Source organism: Capra hircus, chromosome 3 (genome assembly GCF_001704415.2).
Source record: "Capra hircus breed San Clemente chromosome 3, ASM170441v1, whole genome shotgun sequence".
Lineage (NCBI taxonomy): Eukaryota > Metazoa > Chordata > Mammalia > Artiodactyla > Bovidae > Capra > Capra hircus.
Window position 1 is genome coordinate 91,577,290 of NC_030810.1, and position 16,920 is coordinate 91,594,209.

Genomic DNA, 16,920 nt, shown 5'->3' on the forward strand with positions numbered 1-16,920 from the left:
TCAGTTCAGATCAATATTTACCAAACACCCCCTGTGAACCAGACACCACACCAGCATGAAGATCCAAAGAACTCATGGGAGAAAATGACAAGGAAAACAAATACTTCTGGAATGTCATTGTGATGCTATTTTAGGCTGCTATAATGAAGAACCACAAATTGGTGGCTTAAAAAACAAATACTTATTTCTCACAGTCTGGAGGCTGGGAGCCTGAGATCAAAGTGCTAGCATGGTTGGGTTCTGATTAGGGCCCGCTTCCACACTGCAGACAGCACCTCCTTGTTGCCTCCTCCCACGGTGGAGAAAGTTCTAGTCCCTTCGCTACCTTGTAAGGGCACCAGGCCCATTCATGGTGTCTCTACCCTCATGACCTATCTTCCTCCCAATGCCCCACCTCCAAACACCATCACACTGGGGACTGCATTTCAACGTATGAGTTTTAGAGGAACACAAACATTCAGCTCATAACTGGAGCTCTGCAACAAAATCTAGAGAAGAGCATTGCAGAGAGCAACCTAAAGGAAGTGATGCTTGGTTAAGGCAGAGTAGGAATTAGCCTGCTGAAAGGAGGCGGGAGGCATGAAAAATCAATGTGCAGAAAGGTATGAAGACAAAACCTTGGCGGCTTTACATTTCTGGACCTTAAAAATCAAGTCAGGGAGTAGATGGTTGATGTGGAGGTGGCAAGAGGTGAAACTAGTGGAGGCAGCCAGCAGCCAAATTGTTAAGAACCTATTAGAATATCCTTGAACAGAAAAGTGTGTATTATATTTTATAAGAAAATATAAAAACAAGGGTTTTAAGCAGGGAGATTACAAAGTCAGATTGACATTTTGGACAGTTACTTCTGGAAGATGAATCTGAGCGGGACAAGACTGGTGGCAGGGAAACCAGCTGTGATTTAATATTGTGATTTAATTACTGGCTATGTAATAGCATTACACATGCATGCCTTTCCCATGGCTTGGTGGGGGCACTATGCTCTTTGACCTTGGATTTGATTTGGCCAATGGGAAGCTAGTAGACATGGCACAAGCAGAGATTTGAAACACTTGTGTGGTTGAGCTAACCCCCGGTGCTCCTGCCTGCTCCGTGGGGAGAACCTACCTCTGCGTTCCTTTGGTAATCTACATTGCCAGAAGGATGACAGACCAGTGAAACAGACCTGAACCCAACCTGCCGCTGAAGCAAGTCCGCTCAAGCCTACCCCAGATCACTGAACCACAGTCGACGTGTAGGTGCATGAATAAGGAGTAAATGCTGGTTGTGAGCCACTGAGTCTTGGGTGGTTTGCTGTAAGAATTATTGCTTCAATAGCTAATGGATATGCCAGTTAAACTATGGAAATTGCTCAGTGAGAAGATTAATGAAGGCTTAAATTAGGGTAGTGGCAGTAAAAACAAGAAAGAGGTGAACTCATAAGTCCCTAGGAGGCAGAATCTAAACAATCGGGTAATTAATTGGATGTGGCCTGCATGCGTGCTAAGTGGCTTCAGTGGTGTCCAACTCTTTGCGACTCTCTGGACTGTAGACCTCCAGGCTCCTCTGTCCATGGGATTTCCCAGGCAAGAATACTGAAGTGGGTTGCCATTTCCTATTTCAAGGATCTTCCCGACCCAGGGATTGAACACATATCTCTTGAATCTCCTACATTGGCAGACAAGAGTCTTTACCACTGGTGCCACCTGGAAAGTCCAATATCCTCCCTAAATCAACTCCTTTTCTGAAGTCAACCAGAGTGGATTTCTGTTGTTTAGAGTCAAGAGCCCTGACTAGTAAAGAAACCAGCAACAGGGGAGATGCAAGGAATTTGGAGAGTTGACTGGAAGACTGGTTCTCTGGGCTAGTCAGAGGAGAGAGCAGTAGATGCTTAGGAGAGGGAATCTGGCAGCCCCTGACCCGCAGTGGTCACTCACCAAAATTGTTATCATGTTTAGTCACCTGGAGGGATGAACTCATTAAAGCAAAACTTTGAAGACCATATTGTTACTTGCATAGAACAAAATGAGGGACCTGAGTCATATGGGCTTAGGAAGCATGGTTTTTTCCTAAGAAGATTGGGCAGTTTTTTTAAATGACATGCTTAAATCGCTAAATTTTCAACCCATAGAAAAATTTAGTGTCTAATACTGTGCTCTCTTATCTACACTCCTTTGAGGCCAAAATAGCTGAAAACCAAGCACAGAGTTGCACTGACCAAATTCAGTATCTATCGAATTGACTAAGTTCCCTAGGTATATCATGGGAAGGCTAGGGTATCGTTCAGGAAAGATTGACCCCCCCCAAAAAAAATTATAATACAGATATCTGGGGAAGTCTGGGCTCGTAGACTCTGAGCACTGAACCCCCACCATATCTCCCGTGTCAGCTGAAACACGTCCCCACCCTGTCTGACGCCTGACTTGAAGATGTTTAACTCCCTTCACACCTTTTAGCACAGAAGGAGGCCAGTTCTACTCAAGCCCTTCCTTGCACCATCATTTCTTGTTCTTTATTATGGCACGCAGGATCTGTTTCCCATCCAGGGACTGAACCCACGCCCCGCGCAGTGGAAGCTCAGAGTCCTAACCACTAAACCACCAGGGAATTCCCTCCCTCTCTCATTTCTTATCACTCTATAGCTAAAGTCAGACCCCAGCACAGCCTGGAAGTAGGGGGCAGGTGGGGAGGGTTGGGAATTATTACAGTTGACCCATGAACAACACAGATTTGAACTACATGGATCCACTTATATGCAGATTTTTTCAATAGTATATACCACAGTGCTGCAACTCAGCAGTTGGTTGAATCTGCAGTTAGGGAAGAACACAGAGAGAAACTGTCTACATGGAGGGCCAAATATATACGTGGATTTTCAACTGTGCAGAGGGTCAGTCCTCTACCCAAGGGTTGTTCAAGGGTCAGCTGTACTTATAAAGTTAAATCTTCATCAAAAGAATTTCACACTTAAATGGGGATTATTAGCACGCAGAGCTTTAATAGGGAGTGCTCCAGAGACCCTGGTGGCTCAGACAATAAAGAATCTGCCTGCAGTGCGGGAGACGCAGGTTCAACCCCTGAGTCTGGAAGATCCCCTGGAGAAAGAAATATTACCCACTCTAGTATTCTTGCCTGGAGAATCCCATGGACAGAGGAGCCTGGCGGGCTACAGTCCATAAAGAGTTGGGACATGACTGAGTGACTTTCACTGGGGACTAACGTCTGTGGAATAGAAGGACAGAAGCAGAGGTGGGCAGAGAGGTTGAGCTGGGCGCACCCCCAGCAGAGGCTTCAGCCAGCCCCACTGTAGGCTTCAGAACTGAGATGGCCATTTGGAATTGCACAAAAGTTGGGGCCAAGTGTCCAACTTTGACTATCCTTGGCTATGGCTGCTCCAGAAAGAGGCATCACCCAGGGCAGTGATGTTTTCTTCAGCCCTGAGGGGGTTGCCAGCTGAGGCCCACTGCCAGCAACTCTCCCAGCTGCTGAGGAAGAAAGTCCTTCATTCCTAAGAGGGGAGGGCGCTGCATTCTGGGAGCATGTAATTTCACATCATTACTTAATCGGGAGTATGCTCACCTGAAATCAGGAGTCAGTGTCCCAGCTCTAGCCACTGTAAGCGGTCCTAATGGCCCTGTCAGTTATTGACTTAATCTGGATTCAACAGTGCTTCGTGCAAGATGAAATTCTATGGAATGATGGGGAAAAGAATTCGAAAACTTAGTGATATAGAAATGTTGTAGAGGATGTATCATGTATGACCTGCCCATACACCTATCTTATCCCCAGAAGATCAAAAGGCATTGGTGAGTAGATTACCAGCATCTCCAAAAAGCAATTTCATGACCAATTTCCATAAACCAATGATACATTTAGATGCAGCTGAAACAGGATCCTTGATTTTAACGGAAAAGGAAAGCTACAGAGTGGAAGCAGTTGATTTCAGGCACTCAACTGACAAAAGCAAGATAATCATGGTAGTTACAGTAGACTGCAGGGCTGGAGTGGTAATCAAGGCTCTGACCTGAATTGGTGGGGATTAATTATGTTGTCCACCATCATCAACTCTCTCTGTAGGCTGCATCTTCAGCCTCCTTTCAGTTCTATGTCATTATATGACTAGCTTATGGCCAATGAGATGTGCAAAGAAAGATAGGTAGGCCATTTTCAGGGAATGCTTTTGTTTGGCTGTGCCACACAGTATGTGAGATCTTAGTTCCCCAGCCAAGGATCAAACCCATATTAAAGGGGAGAGGGGGTGGGGAAGATGACGTATTCACTCCATCCTATGGCATGAAAAATGGTCTGGGGCGGGGGCAACACCTGGAGCAGAGTAGAGCAACAAAGTAAGAGTCTGGGTCTCTGGACAACCTCCTTATTTCCTGACCATGCTGGGACTTTGTTGCTGCTCAAAGACTTTTTCTAGCTGCAGAGAGTGCGGGTTACTCTCTGTTGCGGTGCACTAGCTTCAGTAGCTGTGGCCCACAGGCTTAGTTGCTCCAAGCATGTGGGATTTTCCCAGACCAGGGATCACACCCATGTCGCCTGCAATGACAGACAGATTCTCAGCCACTGGACCACCAGGGAAATCCCTGGACAACCTGTTAAAGCAGAGCTGCCATACCAACCCCCGACTGCTCACCTTTAGACAATGACATGAGAAATGGGTAAATTCCAGATAAATCACTGTTTGGGGTCTCTCTAATACCCAGAAAAATCTGTATCCTATGCTGTCTAGGATAGGATATCTGTATCCTATGCAACTTCCCTAGTAGCTCAGTCAGTAAAGAATCTGCCTGCAGCACAGGAAACCCGGGTTTAATCCCTGGGTCAGGAAGATCCCCTGGAGGAGGAAATGGCAACCCACTCCAGTATTCCCTGGAGACTCCCATGGGCAGAGGAACCTGGCAGACCACAGCCCATGGGGTCACAAGAGTCAGACAGACCACCATCACCTGTGCTGTCTAGATGCTGGTACCTAAAAGTGTGGCACTGATTTAGAAGTAGTCAGAAAGAATCATTTCATGCCAAAAACCAGGGATGTGTGTTATACCATGCAAAATATTTGGTCAAATTGTCACCTACAACATACCTTGAGAGGTATGAATCCAGCCTGTGGTTCTGGAAACAATCAAAATATTTGGTTTTGACTTCAGTTGCTAAGTCATGTCCAACTCTTTGTGACCCCGAGGATTGCAGCACCCCAGGCTTCCCTGTCCATCACCAACTCCTGAAGCTTACTCAAACTCATGTTGGTGATGCCATCCAACCATCTCATCCTCTGTTGTCCCCTTCTCCTCCTGCCTTCAATGTTTCCCAGCATCAGGATCTTTTCCAATGAGTCAGTTCTTTGCATGAGGTGGCCAGGGTATTGAAGTTTCACTTTCAGCATCAGTCCTTCCAATGAATAGTCAAGACTGATTTCCTTTAGGATGGACTGGTTGGATCTCCTTGCAGTCCAAGGGACTCTCAAAAGTCTTCTCCAACACCACAGTTCAAAAGCATCAGTTCTTTGGTGCTCAGCTTTCTTTTTAGTCCAACTCTCACATCCATACATGACTGCTGGAAAAACCATTGCTTTGACCTTTGTTGGCAAACTAATATCTCTGCTTTTTAATATGCTGTCTAGGTTGGTCATAGCTTTTCTTCCATGGAGCAAGTGTCTTTTAATTTCATGGCTGCAGTCACCATCTGCAGTGATTTTGGAACCCCCCCAAAAAAGTCAGCCACTGTTTCCCCATCTATTTCCCATGAAGTGATGGGACCGGATGCCACGATCTTAGTTTTCTGAATGTTGAGTTTTAAGCTAACTTTTTCACTCTCCTCTTTCACTTTCATCAAGAGGCTCTTTAGTTTTTCTTCACTCTCTGCCATAAGGGTAATGTCATCTGCATATCTGAGGTCATTGATATTTGGGGTACTCTGTCCCTTTTTAGAATAACATAGGAGAAACTTAGTCTGCAGTGAGGGGCAGAAGGCAGTACAATTCTGTCGGCAGCCTGCACTCAACTTGCAGAATGTGGGGCTTTTGTGGGTCAAAAGCAAAGTTAACTGATTTGAATCACTGAAGTGGAGCATTTCTAAATTAGGAGACAGCTTGTGAGCAAGAAATAAGTCTGTGGCATGGCCCTAACCTTTCTCAAACATCTCCCTCTGGGATCTCTCTCCTAGACAAGAGAATCACCCAGTGGCCCAGAATGCAGGGGCGTTGATTTCCTCTACAAACCAGTCGTTCCCAATGGCCTCAAGAGAACCACCATTAAACTGGGATTAGGCTGAGGAATCAACTGGGCACAAAGGTCAGTAAGCAAATAGCCAGAGCCTTCAGACTTAAAAATCTCTGCCTCGACAAGAAAGGTGGCCTTTGGCTCTTTCACCTGCAATCAACCAGAAGCAAATAGACAGGAGGCCAAGGATAACACAAGTCTGGCTGAAAATTCTCATGACTGGTCAACCTTCAAGTCTGTGACTGATCAACCTCAGAGAGAGGTCCGCAAACCTTACATAAAGGACCATCTGGTAACTACGGAGGCTTTGTGTGCTCTCTGGCCCTGATTCGACTTCCTATGTTTGCAAAATCTGCCACAGTGTAAATTTTCTGGTGAGAGGAAGGGCGCCTCCCCTGCCCCCACCAAGACCGGATGTCGCTCTTCCCTCACCCTGGCGGCCAGAACATGGGCAGTTCGCCTAAGCATGGCCCTGCCCTGGGCAAGTGACACCGAGGCAGGGCAGTAAGAACGCCCTCAGGTTCCTCGGCGGCATCCCCATGTCCAGGACCGGAGGTGCCGGCGGCCTAGGGGACTAGAGGTTCTGAATCAACGACCCCAATGGCCTGAGCCCCTGGCAGGGGTTCTGGCCTCCGATTCCCGCACCTTTTCTAAGCCTAATCTCCTCAGTTTTCCGGTGAATTCTTGAGAAACTTACTGTCTTTCCAATAAATTCCCTTGTTTCTGCTCAAGTTAATCTGTCTTTTTGTTATTTAAAGCTAAGAAGCATGACTCGTAGTTAAGGATATCAATTCTGGAAGTCATCAGCACAAAGTAATAGTAAATATACGAGATGGTTTGAAATCGCCCAGGGAAAGCGTGTACAACAGAAGTGAACTGGAGATGGGCCCGTGGGAACAGGAGGAGTGATGGCTAATGGACCAGTGGAAAATTAAGAGATTGTGTGCAAAGAGATGGAGTTTCAGGTTCAATATCTGAGACTGGAGTCGTTCTATATGGAAATAAGGTAAAGAGGGTTAGTGACAATCACAGAAGCCACCAGGGGCTGTAAGTCACTGACCTGGACACAGAGGTCACAGAAAATGAAAACATAGATGCATTTTCACTCAGCAAACATTTTCCAGAGCAAATTCCTCTAATCCAATTTAATTTCTTAATGTATTTTCCCTGTTGTGCCGGTAAGCAGTACCTTTTTTCCATTTTTCACTTCTACAGTATTGAAATTCATTGGCAGTAGTTCTTTCCCACTTACATCAAAATTGATTCATCATCAGCTTCTGATCTATATATTCCACCCATTTAGAGCACCCACAGTTGTGAATTTTCTTTTATGACCATTTTTTCTAATCAAACTTGGTAAAGCTTGCCAAGTAGAATTTGTTGTCCTGTGAGTTTTCAGTCAGTGACAAATTCTATCAAGCATACCACTGTCAGCTGTGTTTAGTAACGTTTGGAATGAATTGGATACACCCTGAGAACTTGTTTTTCTTTCTAGGCTAACCCAAGAGAAAATGTGAGCAGTGTTAAGATGCAGAGAGGAGCAGAGAAACAGGAAGGAAGGAGGGGAGAGAGAGCCCCAGACGGGAAAGGAGACCAAAACAGGGGCAGCTCCCTGTCTGTAAGGTTGCTGCCCAGCACTGCCAGCCTCTGACTCCCAAGCGCAGTGCAGACTGTGGTTGGTGGGGCTAAGTCGTTTGTTGGGCCAGGGAGCTATGCCCTTCATGCAGTTGCTAGCAAGGACCCTCCAGAGCTCTCCTGCCTCTGACCTAGCGCCCAGCAGGACCCCGAGGCTGGCAGCTCCATGAGACCGGCCCTCAGAGCCAGGACAGTGCAGAGGAAAACAATGGACTCAAGATGTTTGTGAGAAGTAAATAAATGGCTTAACTTTAGCCACTGGGATGCAGGGATCATTTATTACCTTGACCTAACCTGTCTATTTTGATTATCTGTAGCTGTGTGGCTTGTGGCAAGACATTTAACCGCCCTGATTGCCAGCTTTCCCAAACAGAAAACGGAGAAAACAGTACTTGCCGGGCTGTTATAAATGCTAGAAATACTGAACAAAGTACCTAGTATATAGTAGACACTCAAACAATGGCTTTTTAAAATTATTATTAATAGTATAGTAAGAATTTCAGTCTGGTTTTATGTGGAAATCAGATGCCTTTTCATGTCTTTTCCTAAATGCCTTAGAATTCAACCCACTCTAGTGGCAGGAAGTAATGACCCAGTTCTGCCTTCACCTGAAAGAAAGGACCAATTTGTGGATGCCATAGACTTGAGCTCTGTTTTCTGGACCATCAAGGCCTACTGTGCAGGAAAAGGGGGATCAGAGCCCTGAGTGAGGGTTCCGGTGGAAGGATGAAGGGAGAGAATTGAAGAAGGGCTGGAAGCCGAGGACGGGTTACTGAATGAGGCACTTGTACAGGGTCCCATTCCTAGATTCTGACCCGAAGAAAGTTGCCCAAGAAAGCACCTCCTTTTTTGCTGGAGGAACCAAGCGAGTAGATCGAGAGACTTCTGCGAGCACCAGGAGCATCCATGAGGCAGGTGAGCCTGGCCTTCCCCAAAGAGACCCCTCCTCTAGCTGCACCCAGGGCATTCGACCTGCATCAGGGACCACAGTTCTGCCTGACGCTCACAAGTCACCTTTCCTGCCAGAGGGACATGTGGCCAGATCCTTCCTGTAATGGCCTCCATGCCCCCACCTCCATCAGCGCCCAGAGCCCACCCTGGACATCCAGTGAGGGATGGTAGGAGGCGGGGGCCCCAGGAGGAAGTGGGACTTCCTGCCTTCCAAGCCGCTACTTCCCTCTCCGCTTCTTCCCAACTCCCTCTCAAGGCATTCTGGGACTTTAACAGCAGACAGACACTCAAGCGTGAAGAAATCCGAGGCTTAATTTGTTTAGCAAATGCTTTGTCTACTCCTGGAACAAAGTTGTGCCTTGATAAACAGGGATTATTGCAAATCTTAAACGGTCACGAGCGAACCAGTAAGCTTTTCCTCTATTTATAAACCTCTAGACCCCGAGTCGGACACGACTGAAGCGACTTAGCAGCAGCAGCAGCAGCAGACCCCATTCTATGCACATGAAAAGACGAAAACATAACTGCCAGCCTCTGACTCCTGCCCAAATGTCTGGAGGCCTCTCGCTTGGTTCTAGCTGTCCGGTTCATCTCCAGCGCCCCCTAGCGACCGCTCAGCCATCGCGCCTCTGCGGTGCCGTGATGTTTCTTTCCATAGTGTCCACCAGAGGGCGCCAGTACCCTTCAGACGACTCCAGACTTCACTGAAGCCAGCACGGCGTTGTATTGACAATACAGAAGGCCACCGCCATACGTTTACCGGAACATGAAGCCCAGGGATTTTTTAGACTGGAACTATTTTACATCCCCTGTGGCAGTCCCTCTCAGATAATAGTGATGATGATGTTGATAGGTACCTTGCCCAGGGAGTTTTCCAGCCCAGAAGAATCTTTCCTTGGCTGTTCCTGTTAAAGGATTATTACCTTTGGAGGACTAAACCCCTCCCCCAGGATGTTTTGCAAAAGTCTGGTTTATATTTGCATACCCGTCTAGATTTTAAAGTACTCTTCAAACAACATCTCATTTAGGCTTCACAAATCTTTTGTTCCCCTCCCCATTTTTTGAATGAACAGACAAGTTTGCAGAGGTCACTATTACTGTTGTTGGAAAGACACCTCCAGCCAATAAACCTCACCTGAACCTAGGCTCTCCATCTCCAATCCCTGGCCTTCTGCCTCCCCAAAGCTTATGTGTACCCACTTGCTGTGCTTTATCACACATCCTTTCTGTGGGCGTGGATGAGAGCCCCAGACTCTTTCCCTGAAGCAAGGGGCTGAGAGCCGGTGTAGAAATGGGGCAGTGAGCTGACGAGCTCTCCAGACTGGCAGCTGGAGATGCAGGCTCTGGTCCTCATCCTGCCCACACCTGGGTGGCCCTGGGCACCATGTCAACCCCAGTTCCTGGGCTGTGCACTGCAGAGATGGGCTGACTATAATCTCTGATGAGACAGTGTGAAGCTCTCTCATTCTTGCCAGTGGTTGTCAGGAAGGTAGAAACTGGGGCGAAAGTGCTCTGGATTGTGTTGGGGTGAACAGAGTTCGTGTTACCAGTGCTACAGGAGAGAGAGATGTCACTGCCCGGGACTGGCAGGCGTCCTTGGGACCAACTGCCAAGGGAGGCGCCCTGGCTTCCTGAGGAAAGAAGATGGAGCCAGAGTAAAGGGAGGGCAAGTTTATTTAGAGAGAACGCATTCCACAGGCAGAATGCAGATGCCTCATGGTCGCGGGTTTTTATGGATTAAGTTATCTCATAGGCTAACGATTGGGATGAATATTCTTGCTACTTTGGGATAAGGTGGAAATTTCCCAGGAGTTGAGCCACTGCCCATTTTTTGGCTTTTTATGGTCTTCCTTGGGTCTGTCATGGTGGAAGGGAGAGTGATTGTTAGTATTACTGTGAAGGTTTAATAAGATTTAAAGGTCAATGACCAGACTATTGTCAAAGCTACCTCAATTCCAGCCAGTCTTTATCACTTGCCAGCAACGGTACCTCTCAACAATTTTTTTCAATATTTGTTTGCCTGTACTGGGTCTTAGCTGTGGCATGTAGGATATTTTAGTTACAGCATGTGGGATCTAGTTCCCTGACCAGGGATCAAACCTGTGTACCCTGCACTGGGGGTGTGGAGTCTTAGTCACTGGACCACCGGGAAGTTCCTGTACCTCTTCTTTATCTAATGTTTGTGTCCTGCCCCTTTCCCCCCCCGTCTCACCAAGGCTATTGCCTCCGAATCATTGCTCTGCCCTGCCCTCCCTCAAAAGGAAACAATTATTCTTTTTGAGGTTTCAGAGAGAAACTGCACAGAGAAATAAAAACCAGTTAGAACCAACTAGGCCCAATGGCAGAAGGTGAAGAGGAACTAAAGAGCCTCTTGATGAAGGTGAAAGAGGAGAGTGAAAAAGCTGGCTTAAAACTCAACATTCAAAATAGGGGAAAAAATGGAAACAATGACAGACAATTTTCTTGGGCTCATAAATCCATCCATCCACTGTGGATAGTGACTGCAGCCATGAAATTAAAAGACGCTTGCTCCTTTAGCTATGACAAACCTAGCAGCGTATTAAAAAAGAGACATCACCCTGCTGACAAAGGTCCGTATAGTCAAAGCTATGGTTTCTCCAGTAGTCATGTACAATGTGAGAACTGGACTATAAAGAAGGCTGTGTGCCAAAGAATTGATGCTTTCAAACTGTGGTATTACAGAAGACTCTTGAGAGTCCCTTGGACTGCAAGGAGATCCAACCAGTCAATCCTAAAGGAGATCAGTCCTGAATATTCACTGGAAGGACTATGCTGAAGCTCCAGTACTTTGGCCACCTGATGTGAAAAGCCACCTCATTGGAAAAGACCCTGATGCTGTTAAAGATTGAGGGCAGGAGGAGAAGAGGGAGACAGAAGATGAGATGGTTGGATGGACCTGAGTTTGAGCAAACTCTGGGAGACGATGAAGGACAGGGAAGCCTGGCGTGCTGCAGTCCATGAGGTCTCAGAGCCAGACATGACTGAGCAAATGAACAAGGCCCAAAACAGTGAAAGATTTGACTTCCAGGAGACCTTGAGCCTTATTATACATGCCCTGTAACTGTAACTCATTAACATGCTAAACGACACACCCACCAGCACTAAGAGTGTTTAACAGTTGCCATGACAACAACCAGTAAGATTCCTACAAGGAGGACTGCACCAGTTTGGAATCCAACCACACCCTGTTCTCAGATAAGTCATGAATATTCCTCACATTCTTTCCATTTCCCTCTCTTTTACTTTGTTTAGCTGCTAAGTCATGTTGACTCTTTTCTGACCCCATGGACTGTAGCCCTCCAGGCTCCTCTGTCCTTGGGATTTCTCATGCAAGAATACTGGATTGGGTTGCTGTTTCCTTCTCCAGGGGATCTTCTCAACCCAGGGATCAAACCTGCATCTCCTGCTTGGCAGGCGGATGCTTTACCACTGAGCCACCTGGGAAGCCCCCTCCTATATATTTGGTGTCTCTGTCTGAACTGGGTTGAAATTGATTTATGAACCAACCTGCTTCTCGATTCTTTGACCATTGAATACAACTTGTGCTGTTCCAGTCCCAACGCTGGTTTTATTATTGGCTACTCAAGTCCAGTCAGAAAAAGAACCTCCCTGGCCTGAGACAAGAGATCTTAACTTGGGCTAGGACCCTGGTGCAGTTCCAGTTGACCAATTCGGTAACATTTCCACTCATCAGGCAAGTTAGAGCCACATCTTCTCACCAAAGCCAGCTTGGAGCCCTGCCCCATCCTTCTCTCCATGCCAACAAAGCCCTTCTCAGTGAGGCAGGAGATAGATGGACCCCAGGCTGAACAGCTGGAGTTTGCCCCCTGTGGACAGATACCTCAAGATGAAGAGGACCTGAGTCCTATCCAGATAGAGACCACATATTTCTCATTCTCCAGGAGAGCTTCCTGACAATACACGCATGGAAAGGCTCATTAGAGGCCAGAAGGGAGTGATGTCAGCCTACCGATAGGCCTTTTCATGTGAATCCATCTTGGCTAAGAAAAGTGTGCACACATGGGAGGACCCTGAGATAAACTGAATACAGGCTCTGGACCAGGCAAACCAAGATGATCGGCCGGAGGAGACCTGGAGGAAGTGCCCTGTGTAAGTGAGTCAAACCACAAGCGCTCGATTCTGAGTCTGCTGAGCGTGTCTATCCACAAGCATTCTTTTTCCTCCTCATTAATGTTCGTTTCACTATTTCCCTTTTCTCTGTGGAATTCATTTCTGCAAACTCAATAGGCCAGGGGCCTTGTCATTGGCCACCGTCCCTGGTGCTCTAGTGATGAGGATTCAGCACTCTCACTGCGGCAGCCTGACCTCAATTTCTGGCCAGGGAACCGAAATCCTTCAAGCCACTCCAGGCCGAGGCCACCTGAGATCATCGGAAGCCAGTTTTTCCACGGCCAAGAGTGGGTAGTTTGATCTAACAGTTACTTGTGAGAACGGATAACTGAACGGTCAGACCCACGGGAGAGTGTCCCTGTGCAGCAGAGTGGGAGGCGGCCTCTGTGGCTCTGGACACACTCCGAGTGCTGCCCCCACATCTGCCACGTACTTTAATTATTCAAGTATAGTTGTTTTTCGGGCTTCCCTGGTGGCTTCAGATGGTTACAGTGTTCTCTGCTATACAGCAGTGATTCAGTTAAAACTCTTTTTTCATATTTTTCATTATGGTTTATCACAGGGTATTGAATAAGGGCTTTCCAAGGGCAATGCCAAAGAATGTTCAAACTACTGCACAATTGCACTCATTTCACATGCTGGCAAAGCAATGCTCAAAATTCTCTAAGCCAGGCTTCAATAGTACATGAACCGTGAATTTCCAGATGTTCAAGCTGGTTTTAGAAAAGGCAGAGGAACCAGAGATCAAATTGCCAACACCTGGTGGATCATAGGAAAAACAAGAGAATTCCAGGAAAACATCTACTTCTGCTTTATTGATTATGCCAAAGCCTTTGATTGTGTGGATCACAATAAACTGTGGAAAATTCTGAAAGAGATGGGTACCAGACCACCTGACCTGCCTCTTGAGAAATCTGTATGCAGGTCAGGAAGCAGCAGTTAGAACTGGACATGGAACAACAGACTGGTTCCAAATAGGAAAAGGAGTACGTCAAGGCTGTATATTGTCACCCTGCTTATTTAATGTCTATGCAGAGTACATCATGCAAAATGCTGGGCTAGATGCAATTCCAAAGAAAGGCAATGCCAAAGAATGCTCAAACTACCACACAATTGCACTCATTTCACATGCTAGTAAAGTAATGCTCAAAATTCTCCAAGCCAGGCTTCAGCAATATGTGAACTGTGAACTCTCTGATGTTCAAGCTGGTTTTAGAAAAGGCAGAGGAACCAGAGATCAAATTGCCAACATCTGTTGGATCATGGAAAACACGAGAGAGTTCCAGAAAAACATCTATTTCTGCTTTATTGACTATGCCAAAGCCTTTGACTGTGTGGATCACAATAAACTGCGGAAAATTCTGGAAGAGATGGGAATACCAGACCACCTGACCTGCCTCTTGAGAAACCTATATGCAGGTCAGGAAGCAACAGTTAGAACTGGACATGGAACAACAGACTGGTTCCAAATAGGAAAAGGATATGTCAAGGCTGTATATTGTCACCCTGCTTATTTAACTTCTCTGCAGAGTACATCATGAGAAACGCTGGACTGGAAGAAGCACAAGCTGGAATCAAGATTGCCGGGAGAAATATCAATCACCTCAGGTATGCAGATGACACCACCCTTATGGCAGAAAGTGAAGAGGAACTAAAAAGCCTCTTGATGAAAGTGAAAGAGGAGAGCGAAAAATTTGGCTTAAAGCTCAACATTCAGAAAACGAAGATCATGGCATCTGGTCCCATCACTTCATGGGAAATAGATGGGGAAACAGTAGAAACAGTGTCAGACTTTATTTTTTGGGCTCCAAAATCAGTGCAGATGGTGACTGCAGCCATGAAATTAAAAGACACTTACTCCTTGGAAGAAAAGTTATGACAAACCTAGACAGCATATTCAAAAGCAGAGACATTACTTTGCCAACTAAGGTCCATCTAGTCAAGGCTATGGTTTTTCCTGTGGTCATGTATGGATGTGAGAGTTGGATTGTGAAGAAGGCTGAGCACCAAAGAATTGATGCTTTTGAACTGTGGTGTTGGAGAAGACTCTTGAGAGTCCCTTGGACTGCAAGGAGATCCAACCAGTCCATTCTGAAGGAGATCAGCCCTGGGATTTCTTTGGAAGGAATGATGCTAAAGCTGAAGCTCCAGTACTTTGGCCACCTCATGCGAAGAGTTGACTCATTGGAAAAGACTCTGATGCTGGGAGGGACTGGGGGCAGGAGGAGAAGGGGACGATCCAGGATGAGATTGCTGGATGGCATCACGGACTCGATGGACATGAGTCTGAGTGAACTCCGGGAGTTGGTGATGGACAGGGAGGCCTGGCGTGCTGTGATTCATGGGGTCGCAAAGAGTCGGACACGACTGAGCGACTGAACTGAACTGAGATGAAGTGCAACCTGGAATCAAGATTGCTGGGAGAAAGGTCAATAACCACAGGTAAGCAGATGACACCACCCTTATGGCAGAAAGTGAAGAAGAACTAAAGAGCCTCTTGATGAAAGTGAAAGAGGAGAGTGAAAAGGCTGGCTTAAAGCTCAACATTCAGGAAACTAAGATCATGGCATCCAGCCCCATCACTTCATGGCAAATAGATGGGGAAACAGTGGAAACATTGACAGATTTTATTTTCCTGGGCTTCAACATCACTGCAGTGACTTTAGCCATGAAATTAAAAGACTCTTGCTTCTTGGAAGAAAAGCTATGACCAACCTAGATAGCATATTAAAAAGAAGAGACATTACTGACAAAGGTCCATCTAGTCAAAGCTATGGTTTTTCCATTAGTCATGTATGGATGTGAGAGTTGGACTATAAAGAAAGCTGAGTGCCAAAGAATTGATGCTTTTGAAGTGTGGTGTTGGGGAAAACTCTTGAGAGTCCCTTGGACTGCAAGGAGATCCAACCAGTCCATCCTAAAGGAAATCAGTCCTGAATATTTATGGGAAGGACTGATGCTGAAGCTGAAACTCCAATACTTTGGATATGAAGAACAGACTCATTGGAAAAGACCCTGATGCTGGAAAAGACTGAAGGCAGGAGAAGGGGACAACAGAGGGTGAGATGGTTGGAAGGCATCACCAACTTAAAGGACAGGAGTTCGAGCAAGTTTCGGGAGCTGGTGATGGACAGGAAAGCCTGGCGTGCTGCAGTCCATGGGGTGGCAGAGTCGGACATGACTGAGTGACTGAACTGAACTGAAGTGGCGCTAGTGGTAAAGAGCACACCTGCCAGTGCAGGAGATGCAAGAGATGCAGGTTCAATCCCTGGGTCGGGAAGATCTCCTGGAGGAAGAAATGGCAGCCCTCTCCAGTATTCTTGCCTGGAGAATCCCATGGACAGAGGAGCCTGGTGGGCTACAGTCCACGGGGTCATAGAGTCAGACACGACTGAAGTGACTTGCCATGCACACATGCACAAATAGCTAATAGTTCTCTGCTGCTGCTGCTGCTGCTGCTGCTGCTGCTAAGTCGCTTCAGTCGTGTCCGACTCTGTGCGACTCCTTAGACGGCAGCCCACCAGGCTCCCCCGTCCCTGGGATTCTCCAGGCAAGAACACTGGCGTGGGTTGCCATTTCCTTCTCCTATTTACTCTGTATTACATGAACTCCCCACCCCCACCCCATCTCTCAATCCTCAGTCCCTCTGGGGGAGCTCTGAGCTTCCTGTTTTATTTCTCCCAGGTGCCACACCTGAGGGTAATCCAATGTAGTGATCAGATTAGTCACAAAAGTTTTTTCTCTAAGGGAAGTGGGCAGGCTCTGGCAGCCTTTCATAATAACAGTCTCACAATTAAAGGAAAGCAGTCGGATTCCAAGAACCAGTGCCATTTGCATTTTTCTGTCACGTGTGAGTGTGGCTCAAAGACTTAAATCAGGTGGCTTTCAAAACATCTTGCTCGCTTCTGTTTTTCTGACAAGGACAATCACTGAAATATGCTGCATTTACAGGGCGCCTTTCATCGCTTGCCATATC